Source organism: Anastrepha ludens, chromosome 2, assembly GCF_028408465.1.
Source record: "Anastrepha ludens isolate Willacy chromosome 2, idAnaLude1.1, whole genome shotgun sequence".
Taxonomy (NCBI): domain Eukaryota; kingdom Metazoa; phylum Arthropoda; class Insecta; order Diptera; family Tephritidae; genus Anastrepha; species Anastrepha ludens.
The window spans coordinates 31,060,774-31,077,571 of record NC_071498.1 but is presented as its reverse complement, the minus strand read 5'-3'; the positions used below and the strand labels follow the sequence as shown (position 1 = coordinate 31,077,571).

The window sequence follows — 16,798 nt, the reverse complement described above, 5'->3', positions numbered from 1 at the left end:
TGATGGGCTTTACATAATAAAACCATAAACTCGCATACTCCTAAAATTAATAAGTTAAATCTTCTTTTGACTGGACTAAATCACAATTTCTGAATTTTTGGTCTATTTGATGCTTTATTCTGGCCAGCTGCTGACAGTAGAGCCCGGATTAAGTCTCTCTTCCAAAGCAAAACCTTCGCGTTAGCTGTTAATCCAGAGTTGGAGAGTTTTGTCGTTAACATCATAAAATATTGCCAATAACATGTTTGGGTGATACTCCTGAAGTGACAATCATTGAACGGATACGAATTCGACACATTCCGGCAACATACAATCGACCGTTTAAGTAAAGAATCGCAGGCATAAATTCTGTTCGAAAGGCTCGTTTGCGTCGTAGCGTCTTGCTGAGACCAGCCGAATTGCAAATGGTTTTCTGGCTATTCTTCAGCTCCTGAACGATGGACAGCTCAGATGACGACTCCATGATTTTGTCAACATTTTCGACCATTGGTGTACCAGAGCGTACCTCGTCTTCGACGTCATATTACCAGAACGGAATCGTTTGAGCCACCGCCTTGGTGTGCAGGTTACATAAACAGCACAACTGCTTTTTGATCACCTGCCTCGATTTTTGACGTAATGGTATTGAAAAATTTATCGCATTGCCTCTTTCGCTACAGTTATTTTGAAAAGCTGTAAAACACAACTGGCCTCGCCAAACGCAACGCGTAAATTAGGGATATGGCTCACTAAAGACATCTAGCGAAAAATGGATCGAACTTTTTTACTTTACCAATAATTGCTGATTTATATTTTAACATTATTTTTATAAGTTAAGTAAGTATAATATTAAGTAACGCTTAACAAAGAGTATCAGAATTTGAGTGCAGGTTTTAGAAATATCACAATTTCAGCGATGCCAATGTTGTTGCTGTCCCAAATTAAAAAAAATATGTATTTTTATACCTGTGTGCTGGTTTGTTTTTCACTTTTCATATCCAATGATATTTTTTATATGTCATACTAAATGATAGTCAGTTCTCGGCTACCATAGTTTTACATGTCATTTTGAAGCTGCTGTGCCACTAAAAGTACTAAAAGTGCTTGATTGTGAAAATATTACACTGTGCGACAGTGATTTTATACTTTTATGGAGATCTAGTACAACTTGTAGGTATAGTAAAACTAAGAAAAATGGTATAGGAGAAATTTCCAATACACCCCCAAAATCTCGTTTTATGGCCATAAAACCGTTTTTCAGTAGGTTGATGTGAAGAATCACTCCTAACGTCGCCAATTTCCATCCGATTTCGAATTTGTTTTTTTAGTTCGAAAGAACAAAAACAAGCCTTTTTGACAGTGTGTTGACAATTTTTCTGAAATGACAACTGACGAGACTGTAGACGGAAGTATTTGAAATTTTTTTATTTTTTCTCTATTTTTTCAACTTTGACATAATTTTTACGATATTATCCGTTATTGAGGATTTTTTTTTTACTACACAACTGTTATATGTTGGGAGGTTGAATTAGTTTTAAAGGTGACACACAGATGGCGCTATTTATCACTTTATCGCGTTGGCAATACTGAATATATATTCATGACAAAGCCTCATCCCTAGGCTTTGTTTATCAGTATCTGTCATTTCGCTGAAGTATAAACAACGCAGTGTTTTCGTGCTCCGAGTATGTCAACTTTCGTGCCGTCGAAACGCAATTTGCGGGAAGCTTTGCTTTTCTGCTTCAATTTGAAAAAAAAATACAGCCCAAGCCCGTGAATTGCTGCAGGAGGCCTACCCAGACCATACTCCGTCGATTTCAACATGTGAGTACTGGTTTCGACGATTCAAAGGTGGTGATTTTCACACCGAAGACAAGGAGCGTCTTGGCCAGCCCAAAAAGTTCGAGGACGCGGAATTGGGGGAATTGGTAAACGAGGACTCGTGCCAAACCCAAGAAGAGCTTGCTGAATCATTGGGCGTTAATAAATCAACCGTTTGCAAGCGTCTAAAAGCGATGGGAATGATCCAAAAGCAATGACATTGGGTCCCGTACGAGTTGAAGATGCGCGACGTCGAACGGCGACTTTTTACGTGCGAATTGCTGATCGAGCGACAAAATCGGAAGGGTTTTTTGCATCGGGTGGTGACTGGCGACGAAAAATGGATCCACTACGATAACCCAAAACGCAAAAAATCATGGGGTTTGCCCGGCCACGCATCAACGTCGACGGCCAAGCAGAATATTCACGGCAAGAAAATCATGCTCTGCATTTGGTGGGATCAGGTCGGCGTCGTATATTTTGAGCTGCTCCAACCGGGCGAAACAATCACGGGGGATCGTTACCGACTGCAATTGATGCGTTTAAGCCGGGCATTGAAAGAAAAACGGCCGGAAACGGTAAAAAGGCACGACAAGGTTATTTTGCAACATGACAACGCTCGGCCGCATGTTGCTCAACCTGTCAAAAAATACCTTGGAACGCTTGGCTGGGAAGTGTTACCCCACCCGCCGTATAGTCCAGACATAGCTCCCTCCGATTATCATTTGTTCCGGCATATGAGTCTCGATTTGGCGGACCAGCGGTTCTCCTCGTACGAGGCTACCAAAATATGGGTTGAGTCATGGATAGCCAAGCAGCGGCCAGAATTTTGGAGAAACGGCATCCGGAAATTGCCCGAAAGATGGGCGAAAGTTGTAGCTAGCGATGGCCAATACTTCGAATAAAATATTTTGTACCGTTTTTTCACAATAAAGCCCCAAATCTTCGAAAAAAACCTTTAAAACTAATTCAACCTCCAATAGTAAATTTAATTTTGCGTCGAATGAGTTATATTTGACTGTAATTGAATTAAAATTAAAAGAGTTGTGTGAGCTTTATGATTTTTTTTTTTTTGTCTAATTTGGTATGTAGGTATAACTTACGCTAAATGGGAATAAGGACGTGTTTTGATGCGTTATTATAGATACGTAATATTTATTGGAGTATATATGTATACATAAGAGTACACTGTACTGCATACAACAGAACTGGTTAGAACTTACGAAAATATCTGACATATTATAGCACTTTTTTTTCAATAGAAATATGGAAAAGCTCCCAAGTGTACCAAAGTTCACACTGTACATTGATTAACAAAAGAAGTTTGTTATTATAATTTAACCTTATTAAATCTTCAAAGTTTTATTGTTTGTTTCATTGAATTTCAAGAGGTATAAATCAAAACGTTGCCAGAAAAGTCGCATTTCTCAATATTCTCCGATGATGTGGCATCATCAGCCTTATCATAAACCAGATGATTGTTATTTTTGTAAAACGGACGTAAACGGTCATCATTATAAAGCTCGAAAGCACATAAAGTATGCTGATGTTGCAACTGTTACGAACCCCGTAGTCTTGGACGATATGATTGATTCAACTGCAGGAACTGAAGGAAGTTCAACTCATTGCTGATGATGATCAAACTGATAACAATAAACCTGATGATGAAGAGTACTTTCCGTCTGGTTCTAAGTCTTCAGAACGACACATTGTATCAAATTCAGATTTTCAGGATCTTTGTCGTGATTTACTTCTATCGGGAAGGCAATCTGAAACGCTCGCTTCTCGATTTAAACAATGGAATTTAGTTGATGACGACTTCAGATGAATGATGATGATCGAATTTCTTACAGAGAAGTATTCAAAACTGATGAAGAGAATGACAAATGTACCGTACCATACTGAACTCCAAAGGGCCGTTTCCAATGCATTTTTAAGTTTGGAACCAGTTCCGTTGTGTACTGCACCGTACCATTCCGTACAGTGCGGCACTGCACAATACTCCAATAAATATTATGTGTTTATAATGACACTTGTTATCATTTTCATGCTTCGATGCCTACATATCAAATTAGTAAAAAAAAAAAAATCTTAAAACTCACACAACTCTATTAATTTTAATTCAATTACAGTCAAATATAACTCATTCGACGCAAAATTAAATTTACCATAACAGTAGTGTACTAAAAAAAATCCTCAATATCGGATAATATCGTAAAAATTATGTCAAAGTTGAAAAAATAGAGAAAAAATAAAAAAATTCCAAATACTTCCGTCTACAGTCTCGTCAGTTGTCATTTCAGAAAAATTGTCAACACACTGTCAAAAAGGCTTGTTTTTGTTCTTTCGAACTAAAAAAATAAATTCGAAATCGGATGGAAATTGGCGACGTTAGGAGTGATTCTTCACATCAACCTACTGAAAAACGGTTTTATGGCCATAAAATGAGATTTTGGGGGTGTATTGGAAATTTCTCCTATACCATTTTGTTTAGTTTTTCTATAGCCATAAGTTGTGCTGGGTCTCCATAAAAGTATATTTAATTTTTTGTTTTTTTTTGTCACACAGCGTTATTCTCATTTTATTTCAATTCCAAATTACCGAAGCATTTTGTGTTTTCCTCTTGTTTTATTTGTATAAATAATCCAAAATACTTATTTTATGAGAGCATTTCCATATCACATTTAGTTTTTAACAAAAAAATTAAACCAAACTTCAAGAAGTAAAAATGTGCTGTGGTATTAAAAAAATAAAAAGGTAATTTTGTTCTACTTATATAAAAAAACACTTAAATTGAATTCTCAGTACAGAGCGTGCAAAGTTTTACTTTGTACTCATCACAAATGCTTTTTTTTGCGCCAACCTTCCGTTTATTTTCAATTTAAAAACTGAACATCGTTTAATCAGGCATATGGGCATTTTCACGGTAACGGACGCGACATTTGTACGCTTTTAAGTGCTTCCAAAACAATGAAGGCAAAGTAAAAGTTTATATATATTGATATTGTTTTAAAGGGCTGACGGAGTGCTAGATTTTAGTATATACGGGAAAGATCTTTTACAAATAAGTACGTAGTTATAAGCAATTATAAAGTGATACGGACGCGACAAAAAATAGAAGTTTGTTTGAGGTGCATTCAGAAATATACAAAATTCAGCAAATTAAGGATTTTTATATATATACAATATATATGTTAATAAATGCGAACAGTTGACTGTTATTCGTAGGTTTATGAAATATGATAATTTTCTCTTCGCTTTTTTTAATTGAGTATAGAAGAAATACGGACGCGACATAGCGGACGCGACAAAATTTTCCATGAGCTAGGAAATAAAATTTGTTTCTTTATAACACTTCAATTTTATTGAAAATAAAAACTTAAGTAATATTACAGTAAAAACGGCTTAAAAATTAAGAAGAAAGTTATTAGTTTTTAGGATGGTCTATTTTAATTATTTTCTTTAATGAATAGGCCGTCCGAGCAACTTCAATACATTTACTGTCGAAATATGAAAACCAATGCATACTTTTAACTCCTTTGATATTTGGAACATTTTGCCATAACTCTGACAGTTGATTAGAAAAACTATCAATTTGTGTTCCAGAGATATACAAAATTTTAACTCCATCAATGTTGTTCTTAGCACATTCATAGAAGCATAAGGCATCACCGAGAATGATATTTCTTGCTTTAATGATTTGCCAGACTTTTCGTTTAACTACGGCACCTATTCCGTCTACAGCACCTTTGCCATGTGAAGTGGCGAAAAAATTCCACTCTAAGATTCCGCAATGAAATTCAGCTGCTAGTCTTGGAATACTAGAAAGAATAAATTTATTTTTGAATTGGGAAGTGCTTCCATCAGAGAAAATATAAATGCTGGTAACTCCTTTGTACTGGTTTTGTAAGATATTGATAATTTTGGAAATAAAGCAGTAAACGTCGAATTTACTGTGAGTCAATCTATCACTGATAACAGCATAGGACTTGGTTTCACCAAGAACCCAAGCTACGCACGTAAACACTGTTACTTGGTTATAACTAAAGTGGGCGTCTTGAATTTCGTTTTGGCATGTCAAGCGATAATTTTCAGCAATATCAACTTGAATAACAATTTCATTAACTGCTAAATTTTTCTTTTTAATTTCAAAGTAATTTTGTTGGTGACGTTTAATAAAACAATGCATTTTAAAAGCTGGTAGCTGCATCTCTACATCATGAATTAAGTCGCTTAAAGGACCTATAGTGTAGTTTAAAGTTATGCGATCGTCTACTTTTCTCCACTGTTTCCATTTGATTTGCGTATCAAATTGATTAATAAACTGTATTGGAACTAGATCGTCTTTAATATCGCGTACACAGCTGTCACAAGTATTAGCCATGCACTTTTCATTCATAACGACGCAGCAAACTCTTGTAAGAAATAAATCAGCTTTGGCAGGAATCTGCGATATAATCTTTGCACAGCCTTCTAGTAAGAAAATAAAATTTGCATGGTACTTACAGATACACATATTGTGTCGTAAATTATTGATTAACTGAATGTAAGTCGGCTTAGAACGAATAAAAATAGTTTTGCAGACTTTTTCCTCGGTATATTCGGCTTTGAAGAGTTGATATGCTTCTGCTAAGGTCATAAGCATAAAACGTTTTGAGACTACTTTCCCATTGATTAGCATTGTATCCTTTCTCCCAGGAGCTTGAACGCTGATTCCATCTTGCAAAAAGAATTTTTCAATTAATTTTTCACGCATCAGGCTTTTTGATGACTTGGTAGTATTTTCATCCATCGTTTCTGTTGGCCTAAGATATTTATTGCATAAAGATTTGAGGATAGCTATTTTTCTATTCAGGTTTTTAGGTAACGCACGCTCAACTTTTCCCATCGTTTGCTTACAGCTGTAAATATCGCAATTCAAACTATCAATATTATTTACGCTCTTTTTTTGACGCAAAACTTGCTGCCTAACACGGTCCTTTTCTTTCTTCTTTTCTAATAAATTGCTATCACTTTTCATTTTTTGCGATAATCTTTTTCGATACTTTTGCTTTCGTTTAGCTTCTTTCTTCTTGTATTCCTGCCATTTCTCGACGTCTTCTTTCATTTTCTCTCTATATTTCGTTGTTATTGCTTTTCTTGTTTCTTTTGCCGTTTTTGCCATCTATAAAATTTTAATCTTGTGCAATTTCTACGACTTTATTTAAAATTTAAGGTTCGCGGTAAAGGACGCGACAAATTTCAAACACCAATAAATTTTATTAATCGTTTTTATCGAGAGTCAATGGCTACTTTTCTTAAGTGAAATAAGTTATTTGCTTAAAGTCTGAAAGCATTTTATACTTCAACACTTTTTGCACTAATGAGAACAATAAATGCTATTTTTCGGTAACGGACGCGACATACGAATATAAGCAGAAGTAATCAAAAAAAAACTACCGTTAATCGATCTCCACTAAGTCTCTCTGCTTGTTAAACATTACGTTACTATCAGTAGAAGATTTTTAAATTATAAAAACATCATAGTATTGCTTTGAATAAGGGAATATTACAAGGAAAAAAGTTGGTATATTTGGTCAAAAGAGTTAGATTTTTGTAAATTTTGTATATTCGTTGTATATTTCGGCTCAAAATTAAAAGAAAAGAAAAATTCTTTTATATTTATAAAGTAAACACATTTGAGATTTATTATTCATCAACAAAAAGTTTTCAGGAACAGTTTGAGTTTTGCACTCGTGGTTGACCTTTTTGTGAAAATGCCCATATTTTCCTGCGTTATGCGCTGCCGCGTGAAGGATAAAATGCGTGAAGTCACCTCGCATTCGCTTTCAGCGGCACTGAAATCCATATTATCTTTTTCGTCACACAGAACCAAGAATTTCTATGTGCAAGCTGTTAAATTTCACTTTAAAAATGTTACACTAAGCCAACCAATTAATAGGGTCATACATTTAGTTTGGAAAATTACTTGTAATCAATTCAAAGTAAAACATGTGCCGTGACTATGGCCTTGAGACGGTTCAGAAACGAATCGCCAGCTGCCCGAATGTGACTTTCAGGTATTTTGGCCCACTCGCGGACAATGACTTTTTTCAGCGCCTCGAGACTAGCCCAAAGAGAATAATCCATCGGATTCGCGGCTGATTAATTTGAGAGCCATTGTGTGGACGTTATGAAGTTCGGAACGTTGTTCTTTAGCCATTCTTGGTTCACTCAAGCTTTGTGAGACGGTGCCGAGTTCTGTTGAAACGTCCATGGTCTGCCACTGAAATGTGTGTCTGCCCATGTCTTCAAAGCAACCTGCAAAATATTTACGCATTTACCTGGACGCCAGGCACGATGAAAACGATTGGAGAGCACCCATCTGCTGTTACAGTGGCCCAAACCATTACCTGTGGCGGGTGCTGCCACCTGGTGGCCAATCGATGACTCAAATTCTCGTATGAACGGTCGCTCAAATAAACCCTATCATTTTGGGAGTTTACGAATTGCGCAATTTGAACAATTCTCTCATCATGTTCGGAAATTGACCGTTTTCGGCCAAGCGAAACAACTCCTTCGCTCTCCCAAATCTGAATTGGCGCCGCTTTACTGCTTTGGTGTGAGATCATGCGCCTTTTGGATGTTGTAAAGCTTGTCTTTGAGATCATTTTTCAGTATGCGGCGGATGCTACGGTCAGATATTTTTAGTTCTTTCGCCATTTGATTGGCACTTCCTCGGGGATGTCGCTCAAGTCGCTTCTTCACTTTTTGAACCATTCCACGTGACGTTGTAGTCTTTTGATGACCATGGAGGTGGTCGTTTCGCGATGCTACCAGTATCATTGTAATGAATAATGGTCAGATAAACAAACACTTTTTTTACTTTAAGTTGCTCGAGCTCACGAACCCAGCTATGCAATCACACTATTACGTTTGAAATCCATTACTGATTTCCTTTTTTCGCGTTTACTCTCGGCAAAAAGCCGCGCTGGACTATCATTTTGCTGACTAACAGACAGCGAGCGGTCTGAAGTTGGTTACACTTCGAGTACCGGTTCCTGTATCTACACAAGTTGAAGCTCTGAGAAGAGAGCGATCCACGAAAGAAAATAAAAGAGGCGAGCAAAAAAGAGAGCAATGGTAGTGGAAACGACTAAGGGTTAAAAGTACCATGCATTTTCGAAGATATGTGGGCAAATAATACCCCCATACCAAACGGTCTCTTCCTTCACCATCTCATTGGCTACCTTAAGAATAATCGTGCATTTTCCGCACTCTAGATCCGGCAGTGTTGCTTGCTAACGTGAGCTCTGAGATGAGAAGAACGCGCCACATCCACAAAATACAATAATATTTTGAGCAAAATTGCTGTAACGTGTTAACTGCTCCAAGGAAGCAACTGATATGGTTCGGCTTCAATATTTAAAATAATAATGGAAATGGCTTCATTGTTTTTCAAAATATTTTCCTTGGAAGTCAATGCACTTTTGCGTTCGCTTGAATCAATTTTTAAAGCACTTTTGCCACTGCGAAATGAATACCTGCAAAACGAGCTGTTTAAGGGCTTCAACGGCTTGAAACTCGTTAATCTCACATTTTATTTTTGATGTTCGAAAACAAAAAGAAATCCTAAGATACCAAATCAGGGCTGTAAAGCAGATGACCCATTAATTCGAACTTTTGAGTGCTCATAAAGTCTCTCTTGTGAGCTCAGATGTGTGAAAGATGATTCGTCTTCGACGGTTGGTTGTCCTTAATTCTCCCAAATCTTCTGGCAAACAAATGGTTGTATTTTAAGTTTCTCTAGGTGTACTGGTGCGACATGTCCAAGGATGCCTCTTTCTTGCGATGTGTCTCATGAAGATCTTGCGTTATCAAGCCGTTTTTGGACGGCCTTCTCAAAATTTGAAAGGATCGACGGCCACGTTGGAACTTGTTGTCCTTTATCCTTTCTTTTTTGGCGAATTGTTTCACAGAAGCGTCTCATAATGCTTAAATGCTGTTACTGTCATTGTTAACTGTCCAACCTTCAGGCAAAAATTCGTGTTGTATAATACCGGTGAACGTATTTTTTTGGTCTTGGTTCATACGAAACTCGCCACTCACTCGCCTAATGTCTGGATTGCGTGTCGTACTCATAAACCCACATCTCGTCTCCAGTAATTATGCTTTTGATGAATGTTGGGTGGGATTCAGCCTTGGAAATCCTATATTTAGCTATATCACGCGATCTCTTTTTTTTTTGCATGAAATTTAGGTCCTTTGTGACAAAGTTTACAGCAACACAGCGCAAATCCAAATCTCAAACTACAATGTCCAGAGTAGGTCCATAACCAATGTTTAAATCATCTGCCAGTTCTCCGAAGGTTAATTTGTGGTTATTGATCGACTTTTCTTTCACTTGATTGATATTTCCATCAGTTTTCGATATCGACGGTCTGCCACTACGTCCGCCATCCTCGATGGAGGATGAAATCAATTTTTAAAACTGTAAAAATCGAGCACCCGTGCATAGGTAGATTTACTTAAGATGACGTAACTTTTGCAAATGTTAATCCAGATGTGGCAACAAACAAACAGAAACGAATTCCAATCAGTGGACTTAAAACATCACCTGGTTGTTGTTCCGGAATTTTTTAATCCAGGTGGTAAATCCTTCCACGAAAATTATCAGAAGTTAATTCCATCTTTTCTTTTGTACGAGATGAATTTTTCATCTCACTGAAAAAGGAACAAAAAAGCTCATAAGTGAAAACGTTATATGCAATTCTATGCTAAAAAAATTCCAAGCTTTTCCTTAAAAATGTAACTCATCATACGTGGTGTTACAAAGGTGCAAAATATAAAAGGCAACCCTCGTATAAGTAAATTAGCCAAGGATACTATTCAGCTCTTCAGATCAGCAGGAATATTATCGTTTGGACAGACCAATTTCTCGCATTATTTTTACACAGCGGTGGTGGCGATAAGAAACTGGTGCGTGACTATCATTCGGCAGTGCCCAGACTCGGAACACCAAATGATAGAAACAGTTTTTCTAAAAGCGGCCACCTCTCGTCCGGCAATGGCAAACCTCCGAGTGTATTTCTGCCATAAAAAAAACTCCTCATAAAACCAACAGCCGTTCACATTTGTAGGACAACATCAAGATGCCCACCACAACTAGGAGAAGAAGCTGAGCCAAATACCCAATAAAAGGTGTAAGCGCCAATTATAAAAATTATTTTTTTGCAAATTATTGAATTATTAATCGGACAGCAACCACACCTAACACAAACCATTTATTTTTAATTTAAGTCTGTCCCTCTAACCTTTCAATGAATTACCCGAGTAAAAATTTGGTGCACTTATTATTGTTGGCATTACATTGATGTTATTTTCAGAAGTCAAAAAAGATTTCGCAATATCTGTTCGGCTGAAATGATGGCAATAATTAAGTCCGTGACACTGATACAGTTACTGGCGCGTTACTCGGAAATGGTATCTGCCAAGAATGATAGATTACTAGTAGCTACGATGAAAAAGAAAACTATGAGAGGAACTTTGCTGCCACGTCACTTGGGGATTCGGCAGCCGAGTTCTGCACGATCATTTCACATGTATTGACACACTCGTCCAATCAGTCGTTGCTCAGACGGCAACGAAGCAACATGAGTGAAGGTTGTGTTGATTTGTTTTCGTATAACACTAACACAATCTTATTTCCTACTGAAAACTTCACCATAATTTCACACATAATCACACACTCGTCCAATCAGTCGTTGCTCAGATAGTAACGAAGTGTCACTGGCTAATTTTTTCGTAAGTCACCAACACTATCTCAGTTTTTTTGTAAACACATCTCGAGTGAGGTCAGCCAACCATCTGATTGTATCAAATTCGCCAGAGCCGAATAACGGTATGTTAAAGAGCTCACCTTTGAAGCTCACCACGAATATCTCCATTTTCACTGAAAGCCAAGTGGGCTATAAAAGATTTCACAAAGCAGTCGATAACTTCCATGGTAATCATGAAGTGCCCCACATCATTTAACGAGATAGCTAAGTCATTTGCCATTGGGACATCGAGAGAATTTTAAGATCTATGAACTAAAATAAAAAATAAATAGTTGACGCGTTAACTTCTGCTAGGTGTTTGGCCAAGCTCTTCATCCTATTTGTGGTGTGCGTCTTGATGTTGTTCCATAAATTGAGGTACCTACAGTTTTATGCCAACTACGAAGATCGATGAACTACACATAGCTTTACGTATACGCTTTATTACCTTTATTTATTATAGTTACTTATTTTTGAGAAATTTGTAAGAGTAGAGAATGAAAGATGGCGTCACGAGCCTACCAACAGAGTTCTCCGGCATTTGTGGCCGCCTCTTAATTCTAAACGCACAGAATCTCTGCTGAACCAAAGTAATCATAGTCTTGGCGCACTAATTTCTGTTATAACAGGACATCTAGATAGGCCGACAAACTCATAGGTTAGGCGTACAGACGCATGAATTCTGCAGAAGCTTTCAAAAGCGTTTTGTGTCATGGTCCTGCTCTTTCCAACCAAAGATTCGCCATTATAGGTGGACAATTTGTCAGTGAGTTGGAAATCTCAGCACGGTCCCAATTTTGAATTTTGATCAGTTCAGATTTGTTTTAGAAGAGATTGAAACAAATTACGGCATCACAATAGGATCTTGGCCTGAGTGTAGCCCATATTGGCCAACCGCTGTCATCCTAACCTAACCCCGATAGTTGGCGCTGATTGCAGTATCTGCCCTTCTTATGGATTGCACACACTTCAATTCAATTGACAAACATTCGTCCAACCATACTTACTCGTATATTTTCATTGGATATCTTTATCTTCTCTGTGTCTTATACTGCTGTAACCGTTGAGCAAGCTAAAAGTGTTCTCTAAATGTCAATAACCAGGCACTTTTCTTTCGTTCTTACAAGAAGTCGTCTGAATCTTGAAATCTTTCTGCTGAGAATTGTGGGACGTTTCTCTATCGATCAGTCAGCAGCTCAATCGATTTTTATTCAGCCATTTCGCTTCACACATCTCGCGTGCCGCCCTATAGCCAGCATGTTTCATTTATACGGTGGCGTTACGCAGATAACAAGAAATGTGAATCGCGTTGAGCAGTATTCTCGTTCTGGGACGAGCTGAAAAAGATTGCTTTTCCTGGCGGAACCATAGGAACCTATATATTATATATTCTGTCAAAAAAGTGCCAGGAATTGTTCAATTAAACGCAATTTGTCCAATCATCAAAATTTATTTTGTCGCCTTCAAAATAGGTTTCATTCGAAGCAATACACGAATGCCAACGATTAGTCCAGTCATCAAAGCATCTTTTAAGCGCGTTTGAAGAGATCTTCTTCAATTCCTTCAGTGAATTCTCTTTAATGGCCTCTATAGACTCAGAGCGGGGTCCGCGGAGTGGCAATTTCAGTTTTGCGAAAAGGAAAAAGTCAATCCATTGAATACGGTGGTTTTTCGATGATATTTGTCGAGTTTTGGTCAAAAAAGTTTTAACAAACGGTGCGTTATCATGGTGCAAGATCCATGTGTTTTCTTTACATAAATTGGGCCGTTTCCTACACACTCCTACATTCTCTCTCAAATGTCGCATAACTTCCAAATAATATTCTTTATTTACCGTAGAACCATTTGGAATGAATTCCGAATGCACAACACCATGATAATCAAGGAAAACGAGTAGCATGACTTTCACTTTTGACCGCCTTTGACGTGGTTTTTTGGGTTTAGGCTCATGTGGATAACGCCATTCAGCCACATCAGCCGCCTGTTGACTGGTTTGCATGTTCAATTCACACAAGTATATCCACATCTCATCAGCTGTTATGATGCGCTGGATAAACGTTGGGTCCGAATTCACTTGCTCAAGCATATCTTCAGCCACCTTCTTCCCATGAATTTTTTGAAAGAAATTCAACTCTCTTAGAACGAGTCGAGCAGCCACGCGTCTCTTGCCCAATTGATGGTGTAAAATGTTGCGAATTGATTCGTGAGACATGCTAAAGTCACGAGCTACCTCCCTCAAACTTAACTAATGGTTTTCCAGAACCATTTCTTTGACTTTGTCGACGTTTTCATCCGTCGAAGACGTTGATGGTTGACCAGATCGAGGCAAATCTTCTACGATTTCTCGGCACTCTGCAAAAGTCTTATACCACTCGTAGACGTTGACCACTTGATAAAGCACACTCGCCATAGGTTTTCTGCAACATTTTCAAGGATTCGACCCGTTCAAAACACAAAATTTAAGACTAATTCTTGGTTCGATATTTTTATCCATAGTGAAAATCGCAGAGCACACCTGCGGTTGACTGATATAATTAAATGCCAAAAACATGCTATAGAGGACAGTTGTACCAACATTCTAGCAAAAAAAAATTAGACATGTGTTACGCGCGCTTTTTAAACGAACAATTCCCGATATTTTTTTGACAGAATGTATGTTCTTTATGATAGTAAAGAATCTGTTGGTCTTACTTGTGAAGTTCTGCGCGGGAGTGCTTTGGCTACAACAAGATACTATACTAATCGGAGTAAAAGTGGATGTATAATAAAAGAAGTTATACAGAAATGTGTTTGATGCATAGGGAATACCGGCAGGAACGTGTTCACGATGAATGATGCCACGGATATAAAAAAACCGATCAACACTGTCTTCAATCGCGTTTTGGACATCCTCGTTTTCTTGGCCGCTCTCCTCTCTTTTATTACCCACTACTGATTTTGTTTAGGAGCGCTGTATTCAATGCCGCATTGTTGCTAGTCCTCGAGTTATAACTAAATTCCCCGTACTTTATTGTCACACCTCGTAATATTATATATCAAAATTCTGTAACTGTCCCTTAATCTTCTTTTTTCCTCTTCCCTTAGAAATAAAGATTTAAATTTTTTTATCATAGAAATGATTTCCCATTCAATTTCTGAAGCATTGAAAAGAGAGCTAGATGAAATGACCATTTGTCCTCTTACACATTTCTTCAGTGTACTTCACAGATTGTCTCAATTAGACTGCGCATCCTCAGCTTGACGCTGAACGCCGAACTGAGCGTAAAGCTTATTCCGATCGGCTCTAATCAAAATTTTGTATCGCAGAGGAGATGCGAGAAACAGCGCTGAATTTCGTTTTACAATAAAATTCGGATATGATAACATTTATTTTTTTAGCAGTCTTTTTTTTCCTTGTTCACTCTTCTGGGGAGCATAGGGCCTCGACAAGACTCAGTCTTGCGTTGGCTTCGTTAATCGGTTTTGATTTCTGACAGGGCAGACATTAGCCTGCCGCTACCAGTCCTAAGTAGTGGGAATGCCCACCTGTCGATGCTTAGGAACAACACCTTCGTAGTGCTTGGAGCGTCATCTGTGTTTCATATTTATCTGGCAGAAGGATCGCACAGATGACTGAGGACTTCGCTAACTTCCATGTGCCTGCGCTATTACCGCGGTCACCCGTTTCCTCTTGCCGGCGCCACTGATGCAATGTGTAACTGTTTGTTTTAGCAGCCACAAGGCAAATAATGCGCAGACTATTGTGCGGGAGTAAGGATGGAAAGGATCGGTTTTTGGGTTTGAGGAATGAGATTTATTGTTTTTTTTAGAAACAGGGAAAGCAGGTAAATTTGGCAAAGTGCGAGGATCGTGCTTTACGAGGGAATCGAACCCACAACCTCTGGGAGGCCTTATATAGAGAGAATTCTCAACATCGTATGGGAAAAATCAACGCAGTTCAATGTCTTCATAATTACACTAAAATTGAATGGGCCATAAAAATGCATAGTTAGAATTATATATTATATAAATATATATAGGATCCTCGTAACTTCTAGTTGAAACATAGGGTGTCACCTCCCTCTTCTCCTCTTCACCATCGAACACGGTTTTGTGCAAGGGCTCTTAGTTCATTCCACGTCTTATTGAAATACCCTATTTCAGCTTCCATTGAACGGCGCCAGGTGGATCATGATCTGCCTATATTTCGTGCTGCCTGTTGGAAGGGACTCCACCGCAGCGCCTATTTGGCAATGTTGTCGTCACTCTTCCTCCGGGTGTGGCCAATCTATTGTCATTTCTTTCTGCGGATTTTAATCGCCACATCGGATTGATTAGTCTTCCTCAGTAATTAGGTATTAGATATACAAGGTGAAGTCCAAAATAAACAAGACTGAACTAAAATAGAAACGACAGCAGTTTTGTTTAAGTCATTGACCGGAATGTTCTTCAGGATGTTGGTACAAGCCTTTTGGATGGCCTCTACGGACGCAAAACGTTTTCATTTCATGGCCGAATTTTCCGAATAGGTAGAAGTGACAGAGAGCCATATCAGGCGAATACGGTGAGTGATTGATGGTTAAAATGCGATTTCTAGTCAAAAAATCAGTCACAAGAGTGGATCGATGAGATGGTGCATTATCATGCAATAAGCGCCAGCTTCTTCTTCGACGAATGCGATGCAACAAACGCTTCAAAACGCCAAGATAGAAAATTGCATTGACGGTGTGGCCCGTTGGCATGAATTGCCAAATTGACACTTCCTTTTGGGAATCGTAAAAACAAATGAGCTTCGACTTGATTGTTGACTTCTCCAAACGCGATTTTTTTGGTGTTGGCTCGTCTGAGACCTTCTATTCGGCACTTTGATGGTTCATGTTGGAAACATCACATTTCATCACCAGTTACAATGTTGTAAAAGAAATCTTTCGACTGTTAAATTCTGAGTAATTTTTGGTCCTCAGTGCACAGACCTTTCGTAAGCTCAAATGATTAGTTAAAGTGCGATAAATCGATGTTTTGGAGATATTCAACTTCAATACATTTAAGCAGGACGTAGAGGGTTAAAATGTACTACAGAAAAATGTCTCTTTAAATTTGATTTTCAATGTCTGAGCCCAAAAATTATATTTAAAGTTGTACTTTCCCGTAACATTTTAAAAATGTATTCTCCCTAAATTAAATCCTGTGGACTGGGCTGTTACTGTCTTCAGCAAAGTTGA

The 16,798-nt window shown here is 38.0% G+C and overlaps 1 protein-coding gene across 3 annotated transcripts in view; it reads left to right on the top strand.

Annotated features, from left to right (window-relative positions):
• Nucleotides 1-16,798, top strand: part of LOC128867601 (serine/arginine repetitive matrix protein 2) — a 63,135-nt gene that overhangs the window by 36,977 nt on the left and 9,360 nt on the right. The gene's annotated exons all lie outside the window — the stretch shown is intronic.